General features: G+C 39.5%; 1 long non-coding RNA gene across 1 annotated transcript; it reads left to right on the forward strand.

The window, feature by feature from the left end:
* The first annotated feature begins 4,122 nt into the window (after nt 1-4,122).
* On the forward strand, nt 4,123-14,158 carry LOC128448431 (uncharacterized). The gene is made up of 3 exons (XR_008339744.1): nt 4,123-4,275; nt 4,369-4,634; nt 12,881-14,158. It is a non-coding gene; the product is annotated as an uncharacterized LOC128448431 (long non-coding RNA).
* The last annotated feature ends 276 nt before the right edge of the window (nt 14,159-14,434 follow it).

Consider the following 14,434-nt stretch of genomic DNA (forward strand, 5'->3'; position numbering starts at 1 on the left):
ATTGCAGTATAATTAGAAGAAATCACGATACCCACAGAGCGGTGAGTTCATATAGAAAATATGCTTTAAACAAGAGTTTCTTTGTGTTTGAAGACAAATCCTCTTGACACCTACACTCCGTGTATAAACCTTTATTAATTGTGCATGGCACAGCTTGAGAGTCCAAGTTTACACCTAGTATGAACATGTGTTTTGACAGGTATCCGATCACCAAATAAGATCTCTGAATAAATACTTCCTGCGGTGGTGCCAGGGTTACAAGTATCCACAAGCCTGTCAGCTTTATATGCAAAATGAAAGAGGAAATGTTTTGTGTGAAGAAACTGAAACGATGATGCAGCTAGTTTTAAAACTCATTTCTTTGAAACAGTGTCAAAGACTTGAGCCTCTGTGTGGGTGCAGCAAAATTACACAGAATTGATATACAGTGCTGGGGTACTTACTTTATTAGTATTTCAATTTCATAAAATTTGTAATTCATTCCACTCCACCAAAAATATTAATAATTTCAGAAAATAAAATGACACATTCAAACCATAGAATCAATATATAATGAAATATCATGACCATCTGGTATCATCAGATGAAAACTACCCAAAAGATGAATGTGTAGTGGATTAAATTAGCTATACCTTAACAAACTACAACATCTGTATGCAGCTTATATCAATGCATCTATAACAATGATTAAATGTTATATTAAATAACTGACATGTGTCATTCTACATAATACTACTTTACTTGCATGGAATATATTTTGTTGTCAATATTTGAATTCTGAGCTTTTACCTGTGGTATAGTATTTTGAGTTAATCTTAACGAAATTTGACATTAATCAACAGCCATCAGTGATTGACGCCATTTTCTCCTCACAACATCCAACATCTAAGGAGACTTCCTTCTTCCAGTTGGAAAGTTGCTAATGGCCTCTGGTGCAGTGTTTCACAGGACACAATGACCACACTCCAAAAACTCAAAGCAACCCCAACTACTGTGCTTTACACAGAGAATCAGGTCACAACATGGAATACAAAGTCATGAATACACAGATAAGTTACTTCACAAATGAGACTCAGGAAATTCGAACAACCTCCTCCAGCAGCTGTGTCACTGTGCGTGCCGCTGTTGGAATTAAACTCCGATTACAAAACATATTTTAGTGCCTACCCACATAAGTATTGCACAAATCCACTAACAGAGCCAACACCGTCAATTCAAACCAAATATTCCTACATCCCACTGAATAATATCATAACAGAAATAAGGCTCAAATAGTACAAGAGTCAAATATACAACAACAGCATATGTGCCCATCTTAAAAAAAAAAGATAATTTTAATTTAATTTGACATTAGTGGAGCAGCTCACATCACGCTGCTGTGTGAGCTTTCATTAGATATAAAGTCCAAGGTAATGTGTTGTGTTTGTGTGTGTACCTGATGCATTCAGCCTGTCCCCACACACACAGACAGAGACAGAGGTGCTAACTACTCACACTGTGCATCTGTCCTTTTTGTCTCTCCCATGGGTGAAATCTCAAATCAATAGCAGCTATGTTAAAGATGCAGCTTTTCATCTGACCTGTCCTCCTCTCGTCTTCATCACAGGCGTTTTGGCTTTCTCTCCCGACGCCCTCCACTCCTCCCCTCCTCACCCCCATAAATGATGTGGCCACACGCTCTTAACAAGGCAAATTGTTTAAGACAGTCGGCCTATATGTGAAGCCCCTGCGTCCTCAGGCTGACTGAGATTTTGTGCGGAGCAAGAGGCGGTCAGGAACGAGACAAAAGCCCCGGTCGGGCCCCTTTGGTTTTTCCGAGGAAGGGAATTGAGTACGGCTAACTGTCTTGGGAGTCGTTCGGCTCTTGATTTTGGAATCAATGAAGGGGGTGTAAAGGGAGGGAGGAAGGTTTCAGTAGCAGAAAATGGCATTAGAGTTAATGACCAAGTTTGTCCCAGAGGGGTAGTCCATATTAAAGCTATTTCAGCAGTGACAGCACTCACCACATGACCTGACTGATTAATAACAAAACGGTGCTCAAATAGGAATAACAATAAGTGTCAGTCAGGGTGAAAGGAAAACAATTATTCAGCTGCATTTGTGGTGTTGTTGTAGCTGTTTCAATGCACTTTATGACATAAGCACAAGATTTTTGTAACTCTGATGTGAGAATTTGATCTCAGGATTCAGTTTTTGCATATTTTTCCTATCCAGTTGATTCCAAATAGACACATACAATGAGGGAGGGTTGCAATTAATTATTATTTTCAGTATTGATTAATCTGTCAATTTTGTTCAATGTAAGCTTTTGTCTGTAAATTATCAAATAACTACGGAGAAAAAAATGCCTAATCCAGTGGCCCCTTCACAGTTGTTTGTTTGGATGAAAAATCCACAGACTAAAAAAGTAAAATATTACAACTAAGAAAAGCAGTTTTAACATGGTTATTAAAACTGTTGAGTAATTTTCGGCTAAAAAAACTATTTCAGCTCTTACATTCCGGCCATTTGATAGTTATAAAACACATAATTAGGGCTGGCAAGCAAATGTAAATACAGACAGAGAAACTGACTAAACATGGCAGTGGTAGACAGCAGAAGATGTTCTTAATAACAGCTGTAGCTTCAGAGGCATGTAAACCAAGGCCATATCATCTGCAGTCCATTCACATGAGCAGCAATGGTTACTGAATAAATAGGCATATTGATGTGATATTCATGAGGGTTCGAAAACACGATCCCTTAAGGGCCCAGGAAGATTGTAGCACCTGTAATTTGCAGTAAGAAAATGTAAAAAAATAACAGAAAATGTATTCCTCTAACTGAGAGGCCGGAGAAATAACTTTAACTCCCAAATGCATGTGTGAGATTAATTCGATTTACATTCGAGTATCTACCGGGGATAAAAACAAAAGTCAGATATTTTTTTTTATATTCAGTCACGTTTGTGTGTCAGAACGATCCATCAACCCACTTTTCAGGCTACAACCACCAGTTGAAAACCTCCCATTATGTTGGAGATTGTTCTGAAAGCTGATTGTATCGTCTCTGTGCGACAGCAGAGGCCCCCCATCTGATATTTAACACCACGAGTCTGCTCGGGGTGACAAGGGGGCAAGGCCAAGTCCCACGCGTCAGGCTGGAGAGCAGATTAAAGTGCTCGGAAAAGCCACACACTGCTGCCCGCAATGAGAAAAATAATAATGTGGACATGGCCTTCCCTTTATGACAGTAACAACACATTCTCCAGAGACCAATCTTTTTTTATCAATTCTAAAGAGTGACAAACAGCACACACCCAAAGCCAGGATTGTATGAGAGGATGTATGGAGTATTTATGATGCTTGTGTGTCCTGAAGGCGATGATGACAAAAGCAGTCAAACAAACTTATATTACTCTCGGCCATTTTTTATCCAAACAGGTACATCGTATCTTGTTATTTCTTTCAAAATGAATGAGGCACTAGCTGTACCCTACAGAAAATCCTTGAACAAATGTGACTACAGAAAAAAAAAGAATGAATCAGATATCAATGAAGAGTTGTGTAAAGTGGACAGGCACTATAAGATGAAATACTACGTCGGGAGTAGGGGTTAGTTTTCTTCATGGCTGTGAAATGCAAATAAAAATTTTGAATGGTAAAATGTGATATCAGGTGCATCATGAAGTAAAAATTCAGGGGTGGAGGAGGTCCAATTAGGGTGGGGAGCCTGGAAGCCATTCTAATGGGTTTGGATTATTTCAAATTTTGAACTTAATTTTTTCTTTTGAGATTTATTTTGAGATTTTAAGGTCAGATAGCTGCGACTTTAAGGTTATCAAAAATGATACTCACCATTTCAGTCACTATTACTTGCATTGGCCACGTTTCTTGCAAAAGTACAGAAGAGCATAGAAATTTTCCAAAGAACTTTTCTCAAGGGACTACAAGGTTCCCTCAGACTATTGTTCACCTTGGTTTCCGGAGCAGTTTAAAGTCCAGGGGGACTAGGCAAATTAGCTTGATGATCTGTTCCATTCCAGTCCACCAGGTGGCACTAATTCAGAGGAGAATAACAACAACGACAATGCTATATAAACCGAGCAACACCGCAGCAACAGTAAACTTGGAGGACATTCAGATCAGGTTATTCATGATAGGGGTTAAGGGTGGATATGTCACCAGCACTCGTACCAAAGCAAATTCAAAACACCTGAAGTGCTCGACTTTTTTTGAGATTGGCCGTGAGAGTACTCAGATATTACTGCTCCACCAGACTCAAAGAACAAGGATGGTAAGTTGCTAAATTATTTTATGAATCGCAATTGTAATTGAAGTGAACGTAGAGTTCATCGACTTATATTTGGCACCTTTGTTTGGGTTTCAGATGTGCAAGGATTACACAATAAGTGAGCACACATTAGACACAATAGTGCAACGGAGTGGTGAGAAAACGTGCTTCCCACTTCCATCTGCTGCACAAGCTTGAAAAGAGATCCATCATCACGTCATCAACATTAGCACAGTATATAAAAGCTGTGACCCCACCTACACACACTAATAACTACAGAGAGAGAGGCCGAGGTGGTGAAGAACTGAATCTGCTTACATTTCCATGAGGGGAAAAGCAAATCACTACAGATCTCTTCTAAGGTAACATACCTCTTGCACTATCAACCTCCTGACTGAGGACAGGGCTGGAGGGTCTTTGTCATTTATTTAAAGACTTATGAGACTTTCCTCTGCACCTTGACCTGCAGATATCACATGAAATCCAGTAGTTTTTCTCTCTATAGCCTGTGATAATGGAGGTAAAAGCTATAAGCTCACAACCGTAAGATTGACACAGCTCTCCTTTACCAATATTAAATAGGATGCTATGCCAATCCTATCAGAGGTCACGACTATAGCTAGCGAGCCAGAGGGCTAAACAAACAGATTCAGCAATGGCTGCTAACTTTGCCTGGTAGCCAACTATCTTGCAAAGCAAACTATGTCTATATTTCTCAAATGCAACTGTGTATAACTAATAGAGTTTCATTTTCACACATTTGAAAAAGGAAGTGATGCTCGACTGACCATTTCAGCAACACACTGTTAAACTGTGGCGTACATATCCTCCAGCAGTGAAGCGCAACACAGAGCGCTGTGTGCGAACATACCGGCTGTTACGAACCGATTTCATCCTGCAACTTTAGGAGGAAACCAACACCACAAGTGGAGGAGGGGTTGGTATAAATAGAGAAATACATTTTACTCATGACAAAACTACATATAACAAAAAAATGCTAATGATAACATAAAACTCTAAAAATCCCAGACATAAAAAATCTGGGCAGGCGAAAGGGAACGAAACTCAAAATGAATCCTGTTGATCCCTGAAATTCTGCCCCATATGTATATGAGCAACTGGTGTTATGTTTGCCCTATCAAAGAAAAAGTAGATTATATGTCATTGTGTTTACATTTTGTTTCAGCTGCACCCAAGTGGCCAACAAATTTGAAAGGAAATTATAAAAGTAAAACTCTTGCTTATTCAGAAAGACACCAGAGAATGACATTACTTTATAGCTTTTGGTTCAGATATGAAAACAGTAGCCACTGCTAATAAAATGAAATGCACCACTATATATTAATATATAAACAACATTTTGATGTTGAGCTCTAGAAAATAATATATATTTTTTAATGTCAGCAAAGTAAGCTGTGAGTAAAATTGTTAATTCAATGTAGTGGAAATACAAAAGTTAGCCTCCCAAAGTAGTATAAAGTACAAAATATAAAATAAGTAGAGTAAATAAAATTGTAGAATACTTGATAAAGAAAATTCTGAAAGATTTTGCACCACAGTCGTACTTTCCTTTCAAATTCCAGTTTACTCAATCACATGACACATGATGCTACAATGTAACTCAGCCTTCAGCAAAGGTGCAAACACTAGCAAAGACACAAATATCATCTGTTTCCTTTCACAATCTGTGTGTGTGTGTGTGTGTGTGTGTCTGTGTGTGTGTGTGTGTATGACCAGTTTGACCATCCATTGTGTAAAATGGTGCTGAGAGAGAGTAGAGTGAAGCTACTGTGGTTTTGTAAATAGAGGGCAAATTAAGTTGTATAGAAGAAAGTTAAAAGTGCAAGGATTCAAGCATTTGAACACAATAATTGCGTATTCACAACAAAGGCTATAAATCTCTGGGAGATCGCTGCACACTAAAAACAACAGCATTTGATCCTTTTCTCATGTCTCGTATTATACAACAGTGCATAGTAAATAGACACCGCATTGAAGGAGTAAAAAAGAGGTATAAATAGATGTTGTTATTCTAAACCATCTAATGTGAAACAACATCATTTTCCTGACAATGCTTCCCGGCTTCTTTGAAACCAAACAGAGCACTTTAATACAATCTTTTGTCTTGCCTGTCTTTCTGTTCCACTGATACAAAGAATTGTTGCTGCCGATCTACAGAGGAACTCACAAGCTCCAGATTAAACTGGTCACCATAATCAGGCGGCAGATTTTAATTGTAAGAGCTTCTGCTGGCACTGTTTTCTCTCTTTTTCTGTCCTCCTTGACAAAAATCTGACAGTGGCTTTGCATGGCAAACCTGTTTAATGAAGGACTAATCCAGGAAGAGCGCATTATTGCAAACTGTCACACACACATTGTACCAATATTAACTTGAATTTACATTATCATCCTCTGGTAATGCTGGAATATTTGGATTTCCATTAATGCATGGCCTTTCTGTGTGAAAAGCAAACAGCAGAGAACTAAATCTGTTTTTCCCCCTCTTTTGATTGGATGTTGGTGTTAACGCCGTACAGAGGAGCTTTCTTTATTGGGATGACAGCTCCGAGGCTTCCCCACTCCCCGCAATCAAGCTCACAAACAAAAGGCCCCGCTTGCATTACTCAAAACCTCTTCTCAAGCAGCAAAGCCAAACTCCTATTACACCATTGTACTGGTGCTGTAAATCAACAAGAACAATGAGAGGAGGCACAATCACACAGGCCGGCACCATCATCCGTATAAAACATGAAGCCAAAGAACAATGAATCAGACACTAGTGTGAAAAAATACTTTCCTCCTCCAGTTATTTATTGTGTTTATCTTCTAGCTCTCTCTCTCTCCGTTATATTTTTATTATCCGATTTCTGACACTTCAGACTTAAAGCCAAAATAAATCCAGAAGGCAGACATTTAGTTCCTCTGGGTGGGCACCCTACATGACCATAAGGTGTAACAGTCTGCACTAAAGAGAGATCTGTAAAGGAAACACCAGACACCTCGTAAATACATTCATACATACGTAGTTCTGTCGGCTTTGAACTCTATGACATTCTGAACTGCTGACTGCATTAACAACTGCAGTAAGACGAGCCTGTTTGGGGGCCAAAGGTAATAAAGCCAATACATATTCGTATATTTGGCTGCTTTTCAGGAGACACACTACAAAAGAGTCTTTCATAATATTGTGGGATAGTATATTATTCAAAATGTGCAGATCCCAGGCCAGTGTCAGATACTGTACTACATCAAGTGATGATTTGCACATTGAATAGGATCAGACTTTATCTGAAGCTACTTTGTTAAGAAAACCCTTTTTTTTTTCTTCTTTCGTTTTGACAAAAGTCTAATGCTTGGAATCGAAGGAAATGACAAAAAAAATTGTCATAAACATTTCATTGTGTATGACACTACAAACTATGATCAGACAACAGTGGAAGAGCTTTTAATATTAAAAAGATGGGTGCTAGGTGGAGTTATCACCTTATCATGTATTTGTCATATCAACAACAAGCATTGAGACAGAGGCTGTGTCCAAATGCAGGGGTAGCGAACGCCTATGTAGATTGAGTAGACTGTTAACGTCAAACCCATAAACTGTACCATTCCTTCCACTATCCAGAAATGAGGCCAAAATATCCCAGAAACGAATGTTCCAATCATGTGGGGATAATGTAATATTTTGGCCAGACTCTGCATAGTAGAAATTGTGCTGTTGAGCCGTGTTATCCCAGTGCTTAATTTGTAAATCACAAGGTGCCGGAATGCAAAGTACATATGACAGCGCAGGGATGACGAGACGGGCACAGGTCCCGGAACGCATATAGAAAACGGTGCTGAAAAAAACATGCAAATGCCCACTGACAATGCTGTGGGACTTACAAGCCTTAATTTCAAATAATATCCATGGTATAAATTTTATGACAATAATTTACAATTATTTTAGGCTATACAGCACAGCACAGGCAAATGCCCACATCAACACAGGTGGGACTTACAGTCAGCAATTCATTTCTCAACATAGATCTAACTTGTAAAACATAAAAAATAAAAGTTCAAAGCTTACAGTAAATCACATAAATCTTCCATTATTATTATTTAAAGATTGGCACGGCGGCCTATTAATAGACAGTAAGCTCACCATATTTAGATGTCCAAAACACCCCACATCTGTGTCTGTAACTGCTGGCGCTGCAGCTAGCTCCCGCTCCGGCTGGCGGGCAACCTGACCTGCTGCTGCCGCGGTACCGGCCTCCTGCCCTGGCTTGGCTAGCTGTCGGTGAAGCTGGCTAGCGGTTGCGGAGCTAGTCTCCTGCTGCAGGCGGTTTTGCTCGTCAACATGACCGCTGCAACTGCCCTTGTCGCCGCTTGTCGAGGCTTTTCTGACTCGTTTCGAAGCGTCATGCAACTCTTCCTTCTTTTTGAAAAAGGACAGTAAATTCAACTGTCTTTTTGACATGTTTGCATTGAACAGGTAAGTCTTTGTTCCTCTCTGCTGCTTGCTCCCCAGATGCGGCAAATTTCAAAAGTTTTTGTCTGCGAAGCGGGGTGCATCAACAACAGATCTCCGAGTCTTTCAAATGACGTCGTTTTATCTTAATAAACAACATGAAATTCATGGGATTTGTTCTGTAAATTATTATATGAATATTATTGTTTTATTTTATACATTTTTTTAACATCTTTTTAATATTAACAGAGCTGCCAACTTTTCAAAAAACCTTGGAGTGAGATTTTGTCGGGGGTGACCAAAATATAGCCGCGCAAGCAGAAACACAAGTTGCAAACACAAAAATCAAATGAGAGATTTATTACAAAACGTCAGCGGCAGTGTGTCTTTAGCCGCCGCCGCCGCCACCCCCCGCCCTGGACGATGTAGCGAACCTCGTCCGCGGCGGACCTCTTGTCAGGGGGGGGGGCGTGGCGGCGCCGGACCACACTGCCTTCGCGATCGACGTATTGGCCACTTGTAAGAAATCACATATTTTTTTGGCGTGAGAAATTGGATGTGTGTCACACGCCGAAAGCGTGAGAGTTGGCAGCTCTGTATTAATATTTTTTTCTATACGAGAGTTACCGGATCAGCCCAAATAAGTCCCGGAACATGGGCAGGCCAAAACCAAGAGGTGCCGGATCCTGTTCCAGCAGGATCCGGCACAAATTAACCCCTGCGGGGCCCTGCCTGGAACTTATGACCTACACTGCAGCCCACCACTAGGGGGCAATTGAGATGCTTTGGCCTCACTTTAGGGGAGGAGTCTTCACGTCCATCTTTATGTACAGCCAATGGCCGGGCCAAGATGTGATGCAACTTGTCCAACCCTTACTGCTTCACTTATTTCAGCTCGGCCACATGCATAGCTAAGTTGTTAGCTTTGAGACGATGACGCGCAATCTATTCCTGGATAGGTTGGCCCGAGAAGGAGCAACTCTGTGGAAAGTTTGTTGCTCTTGAATAGAAGCCATTTGTCGGCTGTTTGAACGAGCCTACGAAATGGCACTGCCTAGTCATACTGCTGAGGAGCCATCCGTCTGAGGGATGTGGTCCCTGAATTAGGATACAGCTAGAGAGTGGTTGTTAAAACCAGCCATTGCTTAGATTTCCAGGCCAACAAAACACTTTTTGTGCCATAAGACATTTAATTAGGATATTGTTTGATCATGTAGACCACAGCATTTGTAATTATTTGGTTTAGATTAAAACAGAGCTCCAAAATGTAGTATTAGTATTTCAATTTTTTAATCTTTATATTCCTTAAAACAAAAGTGAAGCTTACTTTAAAACTTTAAGTCTTGATTTGCATCAGATTATTGTTAAACTGAATTTTTTCATCATTTGGGCTTCAGGAACATAATATTTATTACAAATGTACTAGCAACCTTTCCACCTTTCGATATACCTACTGCTACAGCCATAAAATAATGTTCAAATCAAAACATCCCATATACTATCCTCATAAAACATTGTTTCACACACACTCATTTCTTATTTCCACCATATGAGTGACTGATCACCATAGCTTTACAGTTTTGTTCATCATTTCATTTTGTGCAGTCCAGTAAAGTCACTGTGCAGAAGGGCAGATATATCATAGCTTTACATTACCCAGTGCTGGTTCCCTATATAAATATTTTCACCATCAATCTGCACTACTTAGTTAATAATGCTTACACTTGGTTTAGTGTGGTGGCAGCTTTTCACCAGTCACACATAAAGACGAAGAGCAGGTCTGGATAGGACATCCATAAGCCCAAGACAAGCAGAGCGGTGCCGGGGAGACGGAAGAGCAAAGCAGCAAGTTTTGAATATTACTGACCCAGCACTTGGAAAAAGGCAATGCACAACACGACGAAAAATGAATGCCTTTTAGTCTGAAAATCCTTTCACCCTCTCACATTCAGCAGATCAGATTAAGAGAGAGGTTTAAGAAGATTTTGACATGCACAAAAAAACTTCTGAGCCATGGGAGGGGGTGAGTCGGGGAAGGTGGTAGGGAGCAGTTTGTAATTCAGTGGCTTCAGGCAATTCATCACAGAAATTGAGTTTCTAATGCAGCATCTTGTGAATCCCTTTTGCCCTGTCAACGTTTTAATACATTACATGGAGAATGTAAATCATGTTTGAAATTTGGCACAAACTACACAGCCCCTACCATACTCACTCTCACTATATTGCACATACTAGTCATATGCAGTATGCACAGGGTAAGTTGCACACGTGTATGCGTCATACACACATATATACTGTAGCTACGGCTGTGCAAGAACACGCCCCATGTCCTATTGTTATTTGCCCTAAAGAATAAATTCTCAGTCAGAATATTTTATATAAATTGGGCTATGACTTTGCATATGACCTGATATTGTTGACTGAAATACAAGATAAAGGTAGTAATGATAATTAAAAAAATATCCAGGGAAAAACGGAAATGCAAAACAATGAGCAACAAAAGACAGTATAGACAAAATGGTGAATCGGAAATGACACACTATGAATCTCCCACACATTGAAAAACACAACAGCTGTGTTTTCTTTTAAGAAAAGAGATTACATCAACATCACTGTCACTGCTACTAGATCACTGTAGAACAACTGTTCATACTCATGTTGTCATCACAATAGACTTGAAAAATTTGGTTTGTGCAATCATCTAAACTAACTGCAAAACTAGTGACATTCACATCAGTCTTAGGCCACATCATATGAAGATGGACGACATGTATGCCTGCCCAAAAGGAAAGCCAAAACGCCTCAAACGCTCCCTGGTGGTTGGCTGCAGTACGGACCATGAACCCTGCCTCCTCCATGTTATTGAAGGGACATGGTGAAAATTAAAATATAAATAATGATAAAATACACATCAAGTAAATGTATCCCAAAGATGGTTTCTGTCATTTTTGGTAGTTCTTATCACACTGATGTATGGTGTAGTGTTAATTTTTCATTTAAGTTTGGTTACAATTAATAACTTTATAAACCGATTCTGCATATTCACAAGCAGAACATGTAGGGAAGGAATACGATTTGGAGTTGGAAATGTCCTTCATTTTCTAGGTAACTTAGATTGCCAGAAGGTTAACAGTCTGCATGAATAACAACAGAGGTGGAACACATTGACCAAAATGCCTCTGCAGCTCATTATTGGCTTTTTGATTTATCTGCATTCATATGCAGATAGCAGTTAATATAGGTTAGCCTAAATTTAACATTCAACATACAACTTTAATGATAAAGAATCTAGTAGAACAGTAAACACTGTCCAGCGAACAGAAGACGGAAATTCGCTGTCTACACCGGACAATAGCTGATGGACTCCAAGATTGTTTATAACCTTATATTAGCTTTTAACTTCTGAAGATAGTATTTAGGCGTAACAAATCATAAAAGTAGGGTTCTATCAGTTCTCAGTGGTACTGTTTCTGGCTTAACGCAACTTTACTTCTAAGTATTATAAGTTGGTCACAGATTTTATTTTCTGCAAAGACCCAAGAGCAAATGAAAATATCCCACTGGCTTTTTGTCAAGGGAAACAGTGTGATGCTTAATACCTGGTATTAAGTAGTACTATATTTACTAAAAAATAACAAATGTCAGGATGCTAACACACTTAACCAAGATGAATGTGTAAACATTATACCTGATAAACAGTAGTGACATGATGGTGTTAGTACTTACATTGAGGCATCACTGTCCCTCAGGTTACCTTAGAGGCGCTGCTGTAGCCGTATATTCATACACACCCTAATTCTTTGCTTATACCTAGTGCATCGATTGTCCCTTGTTTTTGTTAGCCATCCATTTAAGATATTACTTGTTCCCTAAGTAATCCTATGGTGTATCATATATTCTAGAGGTGATTCAGTTAATAAAGCGTGTTGGCCAACTACAGCAAATGTTAGGGATTAGCCATGCATCTGCTGTGTGTATGCCACATGGTGCCCTTCAGAAATCTGGGTGTAGGGTTTAAGGAAAAAGATCAATGGAGATCTTGTTCAGAGACACAAGACATGCAATTGTTCCATTAGTAATCGTTGACAATTTTGTTGTCCTTAATTGAATAAATACAAAAAGGTATATTTTTATTTAATGCCTCCTATTCTTTAACAGACCAGCGTGCAGTTCATCCAACACAGTGAGACAGCACATTGAGGTCGGATCTTCACCACCAGCAGGGAGATGTTTACATTGCACGGGCTGAATGTCAGGATCACTATCAGGGGCCCCACAGGATGAGACCTGAAGATGAGCACTCAGCTTGAAAAACATTGATTGTCTTCCATGTAAAAGCCTACTGTGTTCTTGTGTGCTTTATTGTTATGCAGCTAGTAAGTAGCTCAGAAATGTTCACCCTACAGAATGTAGTGGCGTCCTTTTAAACGATTCACATCATCGCAATGTGGTAGTTTCTACTGGAGCAAAAATATTCTTGTTTCTTTGGTTACAGTGATAAAATGAAGAGAGAGCCCAAAAAAATGTCATGCTTCAATTTGTTCAGAGTAACACATAATGCAATATGTGTGTAATGTTTTGACAGTAAAGATTCGGTGAGAGCACAGAATTCATACAAAAAAGTGGGTCACCTGAAGTTTATTCAATTCCTCTAGAACTGAAAGACCAGCGGTACAACAGAAAATGTGCAGATATTCAATAAGTTTCCGAATCTTCCTTTTGTAGACATAGCGGTGGAGCTTCTGTGGTCGTCACCAATCAATGGTTACATTCAGACACATTGCTGCATCAGTGGTATTTCCTTTCATTAGCAGTAGTTCTGCCTCATACTTGTTTGCAGCTATACTCTTTTCTTAGTAGCATGGTAATTATTATTATTTTGTTAGCACAACATAATAAAGACCCAGCAACTGAATCATGTCACATTGTGAAATGAAAATACAAAAGTACTATGAATTAAATGTGATTAATGCCTCAAGAGCTATTGAGATGTGGTTCATAATGAATTAAAGGACAGTTCATTGTCTTTATCATTTTTTCTTTCCTCTAGTTGCTTATGTATTTAAAGTTCTGTAAAGTTCAATAGGCCGAATTGCACCATAAAGGGAGCTTCTCTCCTCCACAGAAAATACTGCTCCTAAAGCTGGTGAAACACCTCGTCAGTGGTGTGGCCAAAACTCCCTCATCAGTATGATGTAATGTGACATTACAGAGGTCCACCCACCTAGCATCTAGTCTGGCACACACCCTAACAAAGCCAGGTAAAGCGAGCGAAGGCCAAAATTTCCTGGAAATTCAAGCTATAAGTGCTTTACCAATCACAACAGAGTGGGCCACCTGTCCAATCAGAGCAGATAAGGGTTTATCGGGAGGGGGGCCTGAAAGAGACACAAGCTGAAACCTAGTGTTTCAGACAGAGGCTGCTGCAGCAATGTATGATGACAGTATGAGAAAAGTGATGTTGTGTTTTCTGAACATGAAAGCATGTAAACCTTCCCTTTCAAAAAATAAAACAGAAGTAAAGGCTTTTCAAAAGTCAATGCAGACAATGCTCATTGCTTTATTTGTGATTGGAAAATCAAAGTTGTCCAGGGCGACACATCAAGCCTGAGGAAACACAGCCGGCTAATATTAACACGTCAGTACACCTGCAGCAAACAACAAAAAATAAGTACAGCTTATTTTGTGAGGCATCAACAACTTCATCACCAT

The sequence above is a fragment of the Pleuronectes platessa genome, chromosome 9 (assembly GCF_947347685.1).
Source record: "Pleuronectes platessa chromosome 9, fPlePla1.1, whole genome shotgun sequence".
NCBI classification, from domain to species: domain Eukaryota; kingdom Metazoa; phylum Chordata; class Actinopteri; order Pleuronectiformes; family Pleuronectidae; genus Pleuronectes; species Pleuronectes platessa.